This window comes from Raphanus sativus, chromosome 5, assembly GCF_000801105.2.
Source record: "Raphanus sativus cultivar WK10039 chromosome 5, ASM80110v3, whole genome shotgun sequence".
Taxonomy (NCBI): domain Eukaryota; kingdom Viridiplantae; phylum Streptophyta; class Magnoliopsida; order Brassicales; family Brassicaceae; genus Raphanus; species Raphanus sativus.
The window spans coordinates 25,193,770-25,209,515 of record NC_079515.1 but is presented as its reverse complement, the minus strand read 5'-3'; the positions used below and the strand labels follow the sequence as shown (position 1 = coordinate 25,209,515).

Below are 15,746 nucleotides of genomic sequence, written 5' to 3'. Positions count from 1 at the left end.
CGAGGAAGCTCTACAGTGGATTTTTTAGGCGATTCAGTGGGTGCGGTGATTTTTCGACGGCGAAATCTGGCGGAATATCAGTCGTTCCGTTTTCTCCGACGAAAATCTCGGCCTTTGGTTGATGACGCAGTGGATGGCTGACGCGTGGCTCGTGTAACCGGTGGTGTTAGCACGTGGACGGTCTGCGGAAGGGATCTGGACGCGTGGCTTGGATGACGCCGCGTGCTCTTCAGTTGGGCTTGTGGCCCGTTTTTTAGTTTGCCCTTTTTGTTTGGGCTTCTGTTGGTTGTATTTGGGCCTCGGTGGCCTTTCTGTAATGGTTCGGGCTGAGTTTTTTCATGGGCTTTGACCTTTAAAATTAATATAATAGACGGAAAAAAAAATAACAAAATCATTATACGAGGAAAAAAAAAAGATGAACCAACAATCCTCATATGAAATGTTGAATCAATCTTTTAATTGCTAACTAGATCTTGATCCGCGCTTTAGAAGCGCAGAATATTTTACGATGAAAAATTTCACTAATAATTTAACAAATATTTTGTTAACTTTTAAAGAGTGTGTATTTAAAATATTTTTGTATTTAAATCAGTGTTTTTAAATTCAACCCGATTGTGATTATACCGGTTAATCCGGAGATCTAACAATTCAATTTAGTTTTTTAAAATATTCATATTAAAAAGTCATTAAAACCCGAGACTAACCGATTGAACTGATGGATGACCGATATGTAATCTAATTTGATTGAAATTGTGATATTTTCATAATTTGTAATCTTATAATCCAAATTTTAAAGTTCATTATTTTGTAATTTATGAAATTATGACGTTTCTACAAAATTTTAAAGAGAAAATGATGGATATAAAATAACTAAGATTAATTATTGTATTGTTTGGAAACATTGATAGTAGTATATAAAATATATTGTTTGGAAACATTGATAGTAGTATAAAGAAATAAGTATATTGTTTGGAAACATGGATATTAGTATAAAGAAATGAACATTAGGGATTTAATATAGGTTTAACTATAAAGTATAAATGTGTATTTAATTTAAAAACTTACAAAATAAATGTTAGGTCCAACATAATGTTTCTGTTTTAATAAGATAGATAGATTTTTTGTGAGCTGAAAAATTACGATGTGAGCAATTTTATAATAGAATCAGAATTAGTTTCATTATCGGACCTGTAAATGTGATTCCATTGACCGATAAAAGTCTTTGTTCAAACATATATTAATTTCTCGTTCAGTACGTACGAATGATCAGACTCCTCCGACCCGGCCCAAATAAATGATGGGCCTTCTGCTGAAATTAAAGTCTTTTCCAAATTATAGTTATAATATTGTAAATTTAAAATTAGGACCCTAATCTGTATGCTTCTGACAACATAAGACTACTTTTGTAAACAAAACTGCTAGAGAAATGAAAGATCCACCCTGAACACATGCTCAGAGCCGGCGCACGGATCCGAGTAATCCAATGTGTGCCCATCCACATGTTCATGTGTTTAGAGAAGGCAATGAAGAAGATAAACAAACCAATTTGTTTTATGCTGACAAAAAAAAAATCTGCGTAGAAAAACTTACATTTTTAGTGTATAGAAAATCATTTCCGATATTCCCTTATTATTATTTTAAGAGTATTTTGATAAACTAACTTTAACCTCATGTGTTATTAATTAAATTGACATTTTTAGGTGATAACACCATAATCATTCTCGTACTCTATGACTAAAGTTTTATTCTTATTATACTAATTACATATACTACTATTGTTCTTTAAATTGTAGCTTAATATAATATATTATATGCTTCCTAATTATTAGATAATGAAATTAATTTAATTATTAGAGAACAAAACCGGTTATCTAATATCAAAAGTTTTGTACCAACCTTCTATTTCATTATCACAATACTCATTTGCGCCATGACTTTATATATCAACCTCACATATGTAAATCAATCTATATCAATATCAAAAATTTAATTATTAGAAAACGAAACTGGTTATCTAAGTACATCACTGTGTTGAAAAATCTCAAATGAATATGGTGATTTTCACAAAATTATATTTTAATTATGTGATGCTAATAATTGTATAGCTATGGCGTATATGAATTAGCGGTCAGCCATATTCCACCCACAAATGTCCTAGGCATGCCATTATTTTTTTTATTGATTGATTGATTTTGGGAATCAATTTGCAATCTTGGTTTCCTAATATTTCAAAATGTGAATAAAATGTTTAACTCAAGGCATATCCAAAATGTTGGAATCAATTTTTGAGTCCATTCATAATCTTTATTTATGTTTTTTATAAAAATCATCAAATAATTTTCGTCAATCAGAGTCGTACAAAAGGAAAGTTAGATTATGGATCCAAATTTGATCTGGTTGATTTATTATCATTCGAGTGTTAAGGCAAGTTTTAGTTATGCATTGAAACGAAAGTTATGGAATATTAATTTATTTACATACATTTTCTCAGTTTTTTTATTTATTTTGTTTCCTTATATTTTGTTTCTTTCATATTTTATTATTCTATTGCCTATGTTTTGTTTTGTCTTATATTCATAATTTATTTTATGAAAGCAATAATTTTATTGTCTATAGAGTTGATTGACAAAGGCTGTAAATGCTGTAGAAAGCAATTTTCTCTCTAAAGCTATTTTTGTAAATCAATTATGCTTTAGATCTAAAAATGAATCTTCAGCAAAAAAGAAGAAATATATTAGCTTTAGAAATCAATTTTTCTACAACTTTTATATAGTGTTTTCAATTGTCTTTGAAAATAAATATACAACAAAAATTTAAAGCCAAAAAAAAAAACTTAGAGCCTAATTTCTAAAGCAAAAAACATAAAGCTACACCCTACAACCATTACCAATCAACACCATATTAGATTTAGAACTCAATTTTTCTACAGCTTTTATTTAGTGTTTTCAATTGTCCTTGAAAATAAATCTACAAAATCAAAGCCAAAATAACTTACAGCCTAATTTTTAAAGCAAAAAAGACATAAAGTTACAGGCTTACATCTCTTACCAATCAACCCATATGTTTCGTTTTATCTTTGCTGCATATTTTTTTGTATTTAGACATACATAATTTCGTTGAATCTCTTATTATATAACATGTAATATTTGTATTTATGACTTTTATCTTTTTAATATTTATAGATTCAAAATTATAATTTCTTTAAGTCTCCTCATCTCGCATGCGGGTTATCACCTAGTATCCTTGTAAAACAACAATCTGCGGAAGAACATTAACTTGGCGCATGCATATTGGCGCATCAGAAGCAATAACGGCATAACTCATGCATACTCTAAAGCAGATTACCAAGACATGTGCATATCAGAGTGGGAACGCGACAGAGTTTTAGCAATGGTATTGTAATGCCTTACGTAAAAATTGACAAGTCTAATTTTGGGTTTGTGGCAGCACAGAACACAATACTCAAGAAGCAGAACATAGTCAACCAATGCAAAGAATTCAGAAACCAGTGTTTACGAATAGAGCCGATACTCTTGATTTTGGGCCTAGTTCAGCTCTTGTTTCTTAAATTTTAAGATAACTAGAACTTTTCCCGGGCTATGCCCGGGTTTATTTTCATTAATTTTAATTTATTTGTATGTTAGTATATATAAAGATATAGTATATACTGGAAACTATGTTAAATATAAATTAATAAAATAAAGTTTAATTATTAGAATGCAAAAAAATTATAAGATATATTATATATTATCACAGTTAAAATCTCAATCACTTTAATTTTTTTATTTAATAACTACTTTATTTATTATATCTTTCTGATTTGCATTGTATAATTAGTTGATTTGTATTGTATAATTAGTGGCTAAAATATTAAGTTCTTACCAAGAAAACTAAACTTTCTAGAAGTATACATGAAAAATAAAATGGGGTTGCTGAAATTTTTCTTCCAAATTCAAAAATATTGGAAACAATAAATATTTTCTTTTGTAAATACCTTGATAAAAGGTAAAGAGATAATTGCTTATTGAATATTTTTTGAAATTTATGTTGAGAAAAATATTTCGAAGGTGATCGGTAAATACTCTGAATGCTTTCCACACTTTTTCACAACTAATTTAATTTACCAATCATGCTCTAAGAAAATAATTTAAAGGTACAATTCAAAATTTAAACTGAAAATAGATTGGCTATGAAAATCATTTTCTCTAAAATTTATATTTAGTGTTTTGAAAGTTATTGATATAAATCTACATCAATAGATTGTACAGCTACAGTAACTTTTTTTAATACAAATTTACAGCTTATATTCTAAAGCAAATATTCCTTTAAAATCTTTATTTCCTCCGCGTACTTCTATGTTGGTGTGTTTGCAAATATATTATTAATTAACTAATTTCAAATAATGATCATAATTGTATTTGCACAGTACTGTTATTTTTTAGAATTGGTTGGTGATCTAAATAATTATTTACAAAGTAAAGCAAATTTGTACTGTGGTGCAAAATCTATATTATAGTTGTCTTTGGATGTCACATGCTAATACATGATATGTAACTAAATTTTTTTCTCACATAATCTACAAAATAAGCTTGCATGATCATTATATCATCACCACCATAAAAGAAATCAGGCCTAACTTTTTCAAGTGCAGCACAAAGTTTCTTTACGAACTTGACAAACACACACTCTCCAACAAATATGCCCTAGTAGTAGCTCCCGAGATTTTTTCTCTATAGTCGTATTGAACTCCACCAAATTATAGTCGTATTGAACTGCAACGTGGGATATGTCAAAGTATTTTAAATTAATGTTCAAAGGAGTACACTTAAAAAAGGGAAGAAATAACAAAATTGAGACTCATCCACTCCACCTTGATTTGTGTCTGCCAACAGACGATATACGAAACCACACTTTGAGAACATGAACGGGTTCCACCATAAAAAGCTAATGACTTTCAAAAATGCAGCTCAATTTTAACAGAGCAATCAAACATTTTTTAATAAAATTGTTCATTTCAACAAAGACTCCTGAAACCACTTAAAATGGTCTCACAATGAAATGGTAAACAACGCAGAACACATTGAACAAATGAAAGGGTTCCATCAATAAAAGCTAATGACTTCCAAAAAGCTAAAACAAAAACGTAAATAGAGATGTGGAAAAACAAACCAGTTCCTGCAGCTGTAATGGCCTGCCTATACTTTTTGTCTTGCACATCTCTAGCAGCGAACACACCAACCACGCTCGTCTTAGTGGTACCAGGCCTGGTCACCACATACCCATCCGCATCAAACTCAAGCTGCCCATCTAAGAACTTCGTTGCCGGCTCATGACCAATAGCAAAGAACAACGCAGACACTTTCAAATCCGAAACATCACCAGTAACAACGTTCTTCACCTTCAAACCACCTAAGAGTAAGAGACTTAGGGATGTCCAAGAACTTCTGTTGGCAGCGGCACTGGATCCTGGTCCGGCGTAACTCGTGGTGATTACGAATCCGGTTCCATGGTGATCTATATACTGCCTTCTCTGTTAAAATGAAGCAAAAAAAAAAATCAAAACTTTAAGACTGTGATCAAGGAAGAAGAAGAAGAAGAAGAAGCAATAAGGTCTGATGAAAAAAGAGCTTTCTTTAGTTATATGAGAGAGGTGAAGAGAGAAAGATAATCAAATATGTATTTATAAGGATGAACAATCAGGAGACAACTTCAGTCAAAAAAAAAGAAAAAAAAATCAGCAGACTAACCCTGAGCAGAGGACCAGATCCCAGCTAATTTTTAGTCTCTTGAGCAGACGGTCCTTATACACTAATAAACAACAAAATACCCAAACTAAGCTAGTAAGAGAAAAAGGAAATAAAAACATAGTAGGAGATCTACTTTGAGTCGCATATAAAACTTAACAGAAAGCAAAAAACTAAAAAACAACCTCCAAGTGAGTCAGCCCTTGTAAGATCTGGCTCAAAAATCTGGCATAATTGGCACACGGGGTCCCTTCAGGTGTAGGAAGAAGGCATGGCTGCGAGCAAAAAAAATCATTAGCAAGACGCAGTTAATCAAAGAATCGGAAAAATCAAAAGTGGAAAAAGAATCACAGCAAAAAGACAATAGTGGAGAGATGTATAGCACATGCTATTTCTAGTTTCTGAATCCATTTGTAAGAAGTCATCTTCAGAATCCAAGTCAATCAATGATCTAATTTATCTAGAGAACGTAACGTTAACATTAATTAAAACCAATCATTCATAACCAAAAAGAGAAACATACCAAAGAGAAGGTGCCAAGAGTAATTCAGAGCCAGAGACTGGTGGAACCTGAGTGCCCGTTTCCTTCCACTAAGCTCGGCCTAAGGGCCATCTGCACAACACAATTTCACAGAGAGCGAGAAGAAAACTTCATTAGATATACAAAACACTGAAGCACCATATCCTAAAAAAATATAAGACACAAAAGTGAGAACCGATGAAAAACGAACCAGTGGAGAAAGGAGATAGTCAAATTCGTTTATGGAGATGTATAAGGAGAGAAGAGATGGAACATTGTAGAGAAATCAGTAAGTATGGCCTGGTTTTTGAAGCCACTTATGGTTTTAGGTGGTGGTTTGAGGGTTATTGGAGATTTGAAAGGCCGCATCAGCTGCTAGTAAGAGAGGAGGGAAATCGGAGATTGATTGTCGAGGCAAAGCGTTTTGGTTGAAGAAAGGAAAAGCAATCGATGGAGTTTTTTTTAATACAATTTTGAAGTCAATATCGTTTCAGTGTTTTGACCTAAATGACATGGCTAATTAAAGATCTCTAATTGGCTATTTTTTTTTGAGGACGTGGACACGCTCATATGCTCTTATATCGGGCTTTTAGTATAGTTGTGATATATTTAAGATTGAATATTTGAAATCATATTGTACCATCCTTATAAGCATTAGGTATGTTATACATTAATTAATTGTTGTTTTTATGCATGAATTTAGTATTACTTCTGACTTCCGAGAAATGAATATCATGATTTTTAGACACAAAATATCATGATCTTTATTAATTTTAATTCATTATATAACATGGGACATATTATAAGATTAGAAGTAAATTGACTTTTCAATAGTTTGGCAGAGTCGCATTAGTATCAATGTTGATTTAACCGGCTGGTGGTGAAGTACCCTGATGATCTGGCGTATTGTCGTGTGGATCAGTGTAATCCGTATGAGCAGACCACAAACCATTTACCACACATTCACCAGTTTCGCATTTACTCTTCATTTCCAATCCCTTAAAAACATATCAAAAAGATAAAATAAAGTTAGTAATTTTAATCAATCTGCAGAATGCATATGCATATGTTTGTTATATATTTACTTTTGATCTGTATTATTAATTTAGATATATTGTTAGGAAGACTTAATGTGTTCAATGTTGTTATCATCTATCTAAATATCAGTACTCGCGTTTAAAAAAAAATAATGTAGATTTCAAGAAAAGATGTACAATTCACAAACAGTTGAAATTTATTTTTTCAGTAATTAATTAAATCACAAAAGTTAATTATAATATGATACTTTCAATCGTATCAGAATTTTTTTATTGTCATCATGGCATAGAATATGAAATACTAGAATAATACTGTTTTATTTTCTTGAAATAAATCTGATTTTTTGTTACATAAAACTGTTGTTATGTTATGTTAGTTTTAAAATCTAAACCACTTGTCAAATAGTTGAAACTTAGAATAATTTTTTATATTTTTTGAAACTAAGAATAATTACAATGTAAAAGAAGATGATTTAAGAAAAACCTGTGCGTCAAGAGTTGGGTCTGGTCGTGCAAGAGATGAATTAACCATGAAGTTCAAAATTATTGCTACTAAAAACAAGCTTGGCTTCGCCATTGTTTTTTTGTTTGTAGGAGGGGAGTGTTATAATCTGTGTGAAATGTGGAGAGTGAATTGTAAGGAATGTCGTGTCTTTTCTCATTAGCCAACACCACAATATATAGTGGTTTGTTACAGGCTGGGAACCAGGCTGCAAACTAGTGGCTTGGAGAATATGATTCTGGTCGATTTTGGTACTGGTTTTGAAAGAACTTGATGCTTGGATCAAATCGGCCAAAACTGTACCTGAAACAAAAGAAACTTTTTATGAGTTTTATGGATTTATAAAAATGAAGAACAGAAGCAAAACTATGAAAATAAAACAAGAACAGAAACAGAGATGATTTTTATGGATTTTAGATTTATAAAAATGAATCAAACAAAAGATGCAAACAGAAATAAAAACAAGAGAAATAAAAAGGATAGAGATGGTGATGGAATCTGTTGCTGGATGTGTGTCTCTCTCAACAGATCAGTGGATGGATGATGAGTAGAAGATAGGATTGGCCTTGCTGGATGTGTATCACTCTCAAGGCAAATCGTTGGGGGGATTGATGGGATGAAGAATCGCCACAAGCTTGATGGTTGGAGCTTGATAAGATTCAGGCTGCTCTCTCTTGCTTCTCACACTAGAAAGACTTAGGGTTTTCTTTGCAAAGGCAAAACAAATTTTATTCAAGACTAAAAGTGCCAAATTTCGTCAGCCACAAGGGGTTATAAAGCCATCCCTTTGTGGACTCAACAAAGTCTTAAAAGGCCTAGACAAAGGGCCAACTTTCACAAAAGATAAAAGGCTGACAATTGCCCAAAGTCTTAACCAAAATAAAATTAAAATTAAAACAGTAAACCGGTTGCTGATTGAGATGCCTAAACCAAAGCTCATAGTATGCTTGCATGTTGCCTCATTAAAACCTTATCGGGAAAACCCAGTGGGACAAAACCCGATGAAGGAAAAAGAGTACAACACATACTACTTACTTTGGTGGTTGGCTATATCTCTGAACCGGAAGCAATGTGGTCGGTTGGATTGGAGATTGATTCTGAACCAAGGTTGAATGTGGAGATGATGAAACCGGCTTGGTTCTGGCCGAGTGATCTGAATTGGATTGGACCGGCTGAGTCTTGAACTTCAATTGAACCGGCTTGGTCTTGTATCTTCAATTGGATCATCTCTTCAATCAGTAGCTGGTTCTGGCCGGTTTGTCCATCTTGATCTAGGATCTGTTGGACAGCCTTGGAGAACCCTTCCCTTATCGCCCTGGTTCCACTCCTAGTGGTCGGACCGCGCCTAATTATGGGAACCTCTACTTGGATGGCCTCATCATTCCCTCCCTCTTGAAAAGGTTCTGGCCTCAGAACATCATCATCTGCAAGAAAAGGGGACAAATCAGATACATTGAACGTATGGGAAATCTTAAACTCACCTGGAAGATCAAGCTTATAAGCATTGTCATTGATCTTTTCAAGAACCCGGAAGGGTCCAGTCCCTCGAGGTGATAGCTTGGACTTCCTTGCTTCAGGAAACCTTTCTGGCCGCATGTGCAACCACACCAAGTCTCCTGGTTCGAACAAAACTTCCTTTCTCTTCTGGTCGACCCGCGCCTTGACCTTGGCCGCCTTGGCTTCTAGTCTCTCCTTGACTTTTTGGTGCAAGGTCTTAACAAACTCCGCCTTGTTGGCTCCATCTCTACTGCGGTACATAGGACTGGGCAGTGTGGAAAGGTCCAAAGGAGTTTCAGGCTGAAAACCATAGACAACTTCAAAAGGAGAAAGATCAGTAGTAGAGTGCCTAGCATGGTTATAAGCAAATTCAATAAAAGGCAGACAAGTTAACCAGTTCCTTAAGTTCTTACCGACCGTAGCTCTCAGTAACTGAGAGAGTGTACGGTTTACTACCTCGGTTTGGCCATCAGTCTGTGGATGGCAAGTGGTCGAGAACAGCAGCTTGGTACCAAGTTTACCCCATAAAGTCTTCCAGAAATGGCTTAAGAACTTGGTGTCTCGGTCAGATACAATGGTCCTAGGCATGCCATGTAGACGAACCACCTCTTTGAAGAACAGGTTGGCGATTTGGGTGGCATCATTGGTGGTGTTGCAAGCAATGAAGTGAGCCATCTTGGAGAACCTGTCCACAACAACAAAAATGGAATCCTTGTGGTCTATCTTGGGCAAGCCCAGCACAAAGTCCATAGAAAGATCTACCCAAGGGTGGTCAGGAATAGGTAAAGGCATGTATAAACCGTAAGGATGTGACCTGGATTTTGTCTTAAGGCAGACAATGCACTTGGTGCACAAGTTCTCAACGTCCCTCCTCATGTTTGGCCAAAAGAAATGATCGGTTAGGACACTTAGAGTTTTATCTCTACCAAAATGTCCCATGAGGCCGCCACCATGGGCCTCCCGAACCAGCAATTCCCGCATGGAACCTTGGGGAATGCACAGTTTCTTTTCCTTGAACAAGAAGCCATCTTGTTGGTAAAATGGGCCGGCTGCCATCTTGGTAGTTTTCCTGAAAACTTCTTGAAAGTCAGGGTCAGTAATATAAGAGTCCTTAATATACTCAAAACCCATGATCTTAGCTTCCATGGTGGAGATAAGAGTGTGTCTCCGGGACAGTGCATCGGCCACCACATTGTCTTTGCCCTTCTTGTACTTAATCACATAAGGGAAAGTCTCCACAAACTCTAACCATCTGGCGTGCCTCTTCTTGAGTGTGGTCTGACCTCTCAAGTGCTTAAGAGTCTCATGATCTGTATGAATAACAAACTCTTTAGACAAAAGATAATGTTGCCAAGTTTCAAGAGATCTCACTAGAGCATAAAGCTCTTTGTCGTAGGTGGGATAATTGAGGGCAGCTCCACTCAATTTCTCACTGAAGAAGGCTACTGGTCGGCCTCCTTGAGTAAGCACAGCTCCTATGCCTGTACCTGATGCGTCACATTCAATCTCAAAGGTTTTATCGAAGTTAGGCAGAGTAAGGACTGGTGCATGAGTCAAACTATATTTAAGCCTGTTAAAAGACTCTTCTTGGGCAGGACCCCAAGTAAAGGATACATTCTTCTTGATCACAGACGTCATTGGGGCAGCAATGGTACTGAAATCCCTGACGAACCGTCGATAGAAGCTGGCCAGACCATGAAAACTGCGGACATGGCCTATGGTGGTCGGAGTTGGCCAGTCTTGGATCGCCTTGATCTTTTCTTCATCGACCTTCAGTCCCTGTGAACTCACAACAAAACCTAAGAAAACCAATTCATCAGTACAAAACACACATTTCTTTAGGTTAGCATAAAGTCCCTCTTGCCTCAATGCCTTCAGCACCTGCTCTACATGATAAACATGGTCGGATAAACTCTGACTATAGATCAGTATATCATCAAAGTACACAACCACAAACTTACTGATGTATGGCCTTAGAACCTCGTTCATAAGCCTCATGAATGTGCTGGGGGCGTTGGTAAGGCCAAATGGCATCACAAGCCACTCGTACAAACCTTGTTTCGTCTTGAAGGCGGTTTTCCACTCATCACCTTCCTTCATACGAACTTGGTGATATCCACTCCTGAGATCAATCTTAGAAAACACAGTAGAACCACTTAGTTCATCCAACATATCATCTAATCTAGGTATAGGGTACCGATATTTGATGGTTATGTTGTTGATGGCTCGGCAGTCCACACACATGCGCCATGTTCCGTCTTTCTTAGGCACAAATAGGACCGGAACCGCACAAGGACTTAGGCTCTCACGGATATAGCCTTTGTCCATGAGGTCTTGGACCTGCCTCTCCAACTCCTTGGCCTCTTCAGGGTTAACACGGTAAGCGGCTCGGTTGGGTAGTGGTGCGCCTGGTACAAGGTCGATCTGATGTTCAATGCCGCGGATGGGGGGCAATCCGGCGGGTATATCATCAGGGAAGACGTCCTTGTACTTCTCCATGAGGTCTTGCATCTCGCCAGGTAGCTCTTGTGCCTCAAAACCTGTAAAACAACCTTCCTTAAAGACCATTAGTAGCACCTGCGTCTCACGAGATAAAGATTTAAGAACTTGGCCTGAAGACATATAAAGGTTGGTTTTACTTACCTTTCCAGCCTGGTCCATTGATTTCTGCATATCATGGACTTCTTGTGGACTAAGGGGAGCTAAGCTGTGCTTCTTGTTGTTATGGCAGAAGCTGTAGACATTGGTCCGACCATGGTGGATGGTTTCCTTGTCAAATTGCCACGGCCTGCCAAGAAGTATGTGGCCGGCTTGCATAGGAACAACATCACACTTCACCTGGTCATGGTACCTGCCAATACTAAAAGACACAACAACTTGCTCGGCTATCTTGAGCTCAGTCTCATCATTGAGCCACTTGAGTCGGTATGGTCTCGGGTGTGGAGTCTTGATCAAACCTAGCTTATCAACAAGATACTTGCCAGCCACATTAGTACAAGAACCACCATCTATGATCAAGCTACATACCTTTTGTTCCACACTACATCTTGTATGGAAGATGTTTTCTCTTTGGACGGTTTCAGGATCAAAGAGTGCACTGAGGGATCGTCTGGTCACTAGTAACTCACCAGTCTCAGCATAATCGATCAATTCCTCATCAGACACATCTGTCTCCAACTCGGCCTCATCTTGGGACTCGTACTCCCCATCGGCCTTAAGGACCATCACTCTCTTGTTCGGACAATCTCTAGCATAGTGTCCTTTTCCCTGACATTTAAAACAAGTAATATCACGAGTTCTCTGATTTTGAACTTGACCCTTACCTTGGTCAGATGAACTGGCTCTAGTTGTGTCAGCTTGGTTCTTCTTGAACCGGTTCTCCACTTCTATGGATTTGTTCTTTTCAGCACCTTTGGAACCTGGTTGAGACCACACAGGTTTGCTCCGGCTAGTGGCCGCATTCTTCCTCTTGATATGGCCCTCAGCCTGGACGGCATAGTGCAAGAGATCATTGAAGTCCTCATACGGTTGGCGCTCCACCTTCCGTGCAATCCGATCGTTCAGCCCCTCCAAGAACTGAGACATCATGGACGCCTCAGACTCGTCCACTTCCAATCGATTCCTTAGAGCCTCAAACTCTTCAAAGTACTCCTCCACGGACTTAGTTCCCTGAGACAACTTACGAAAACGTTTTAGTAAATCTCTAGGATAATGTGATGGAATGTACCTCGCTCGGAGTTTGGTTCGCATCTCAATCCAGTTTTGGACTCTCCATACTGGACCGGACTTAGCAACATCTCGATCCCACCATGATAGAGCATTATCAGTGAGCTGGGCCGCGGCTAGAGCTATCTTCTTTGCCTCAGAGTACTTGTAGTACTCAAAGATATATTCCATGCGTTTCTCCCATGTGATGTAAGCGTCCGGATCCACCTTTCCCGCGAACGTAGGTGGCTTCAGTTTGATGTCCTTGCCTCTTTGGAAGGCCGCATCATCGTTCCGGTCTCGGTCCCTCCTTTGGTCAGGGCTTCCGTCCCTCCTTTGGTAAGGGCTTACATCTCTTCCACGCCGCCCACCTCGAGCGGCCTGGTTGGCACCTCCACGATCTGGCGGCTCATACTCGGACTCATCTTCCTCCGACTCGGACTGCGGCTGGTTGAGATAAGGGCCGAACCTTCTTCTAGCCTGCTGGCCATTGGGTTGGTTCTGGTTTCCCTGACCCATGAGATTCATTTGTGCAGTCAAGGCAGTAAGGGCTTCCGTGAGCTGAGCTTGTCCAGCCTGCAAAGCTTGGAGTTGGTTGTTGATCTCAGCTGCACCATTCAAGTCTCCCATATCTCCTGGAAAATAAGAAAGACAAGAAGATCAAGTGCAAAGGGAATTGGCAAAGAAAGAAAGAAGAAAGAAAAGGACTTAAGAAAGAAAAGAAAAGAAATGTCAAACTTGAATGCAAATGAATGAATGAAAGCAAATCTTTTTTTTTTTATTTATGAAAATTAATTTCGAAATTCTTTTAATAAGGAAAGTTGAAATCTTTTTTTTTTTTTTTTAACTTTGGAAAGAATTAAAATCGAAAAATTAAAAAGAGAAAGAAAATCAAACTTTAAATGCAAATCAAAATTAAATGATGATTGACAAGAATAAATGCAAACTAAATGAGATTCTAATCAGGATTAAATGCAAACTAATCAATCTACTAAATATGGAATGCAAATGCAAACAAATAAATGCAAGAATGATCAAATAATACAAAATATGGAAAGCAAAATCGACCAAGATGCACAAACAGGTTAACTAAATGATGCAACCCACGAAATGATCTAGCAAGCCTATGATGAACACTATGATGAACAGCAAGAACAAGCAAGAACAGCAAGAACAATTTTTTTTTTTTTTAAAGATGCAAATGCAAAACAGACAACAAAATGAACTAAAGGATAGAAATAACCAAATCTTTTGGAGCCTTTAGCTCTGATACCAAATGTTACAGGCTGGGAACCAGGCTGCAAACTAGTGGCTTGGAGAATATGATTCTGGTCGATTTTGGTACTGGTTTTGAAAGAACTTGATGCTTGGATCAAATCGGCCAAAACTGTACCTGAAACAAAAGAAACTTTTTATGAGTTTTATGGATTTATAAAAATGAAGAACAGAAGCAAAACTATGAAAATAAAACAAGAACAGAAACAGAGATGATTTTTATGGATTTTAGATTTATAAAAATGAATCAAACAAAAGATGCAAACAGAAATAAAAACAAGAGAAATAAAAAGGATAGAGATGGTGATGGAATCTGTTGCTGGATGTGTGTCTCTCTCAACAGATCAGTGGATGGATGATGAGTAGAAGATGGGATTGGCCTTGCTGGATGTGTATCACTCTCAAGGCAAATCGTTGGGGGGATTGATGGGATGAAGAATCGCCACAAGCTTGATGGTTGGAGCTTGATAAGATTCAGGCTGCTCTCTCTTGCTTCTCACACTAGAAAGACTTAGGGTTTTCTTTGCAAAGGCAAAACAAATTTTATTCAAGACTAAAAGTGCCAAATTTCGTCAGCCACAAGGGGTTATAAAGCCATCCCTTTGTGGACTCAACAAAGTCTTAAAAGGCCTAGACAAAGGGCCAACTTTCACAAAAGATAAAAGGCTGACAATTGCCCAAAGTCTTAACCAAAATAAAATTAAAATTAAAACAGTAAACCGGTTGCTGATTGAGATGCCTAAACCAAAGCTCATAGTATGCTTGCATGTTGCCTCATTAAAACCTTATCGGGAAAACCCAGTGGGACAAAACCCGATGAAGGAAAAAGAGTACAACACATACTACTTACTTTGGTGGTTGGCTATATCTCTGAACCGGAAGCAATGTGGTCGGTTGGATTGGAGATTGATTCTGAACCAAGGTTGAATGTGGAGATGATGAAACCGGCTTGGTTCTGGCCGAGTGATCTGAATTGGATTGGACCGGCTGAGTCTTGAACTTCAATTGAACCGGCTTGGTCTTGTATCTTCAATTGGATCATCTCTTCAATCAGTAGCTGGTTCTGGCCGGTTTGTCCATCTTGATCTAGGATCTGTTGGACAGCCTTGGAGAACCCTTCCCTTATCGCCCTGGTTCCACTCCTAGTGGTCGGACCGCGCCTAATTATGGGAACCTCTACTTGGATGGCCTCATCATGGTTTGATACAAGGGTTTACAAGTACTTTACAAGGAATAAAAATTTACACATTAATTACTATTGACTACATTGATGTCATACATGAAGACTTGGTCAAGGTGATGATGACGATGTTGACTGAGTCTTCTAATCTCGAACCGGAATGTAGACAGACCGATGTAAACCAGACGTAAACCTCCTTGGACTTCCTCTTGTACTTGTTGGGCTTGTCTAATACTTGGTTAAGTATTTGGTTATGGTCCATCCATACAATGGATATTATAACGTG

The 15,746-nt window shown here is 37.2% G+C and overlaps 1 long non-coding RNA gene across 1 annotated transcript; it reads right to left on the bottom strand.

Annotated features, from left to right (window-relative positions):
• Positions 1–4,494: 4,494 nt before the first annotated feature.
• On the bottom strand, positions 4,495–6,686 carry LOC108859575 (uncharacterized). The gene is made up of 6 exons (XR_001950500.2): positions 6,476–6,686; positions 6,268–6,357; positions 5,930–6,019; positions 5,748–5,808; positions 4,871–5,530; positions 4,495–4,772 (listed from the first exon to the last, which is right to left on the bottom strand). It is a non-coding gene; the product is annotated as an uncharacterized LOC108859575 (long non-coding RNA).
• Positions 6,687–15,746: the final 9,060 nt, after the last annotated feature.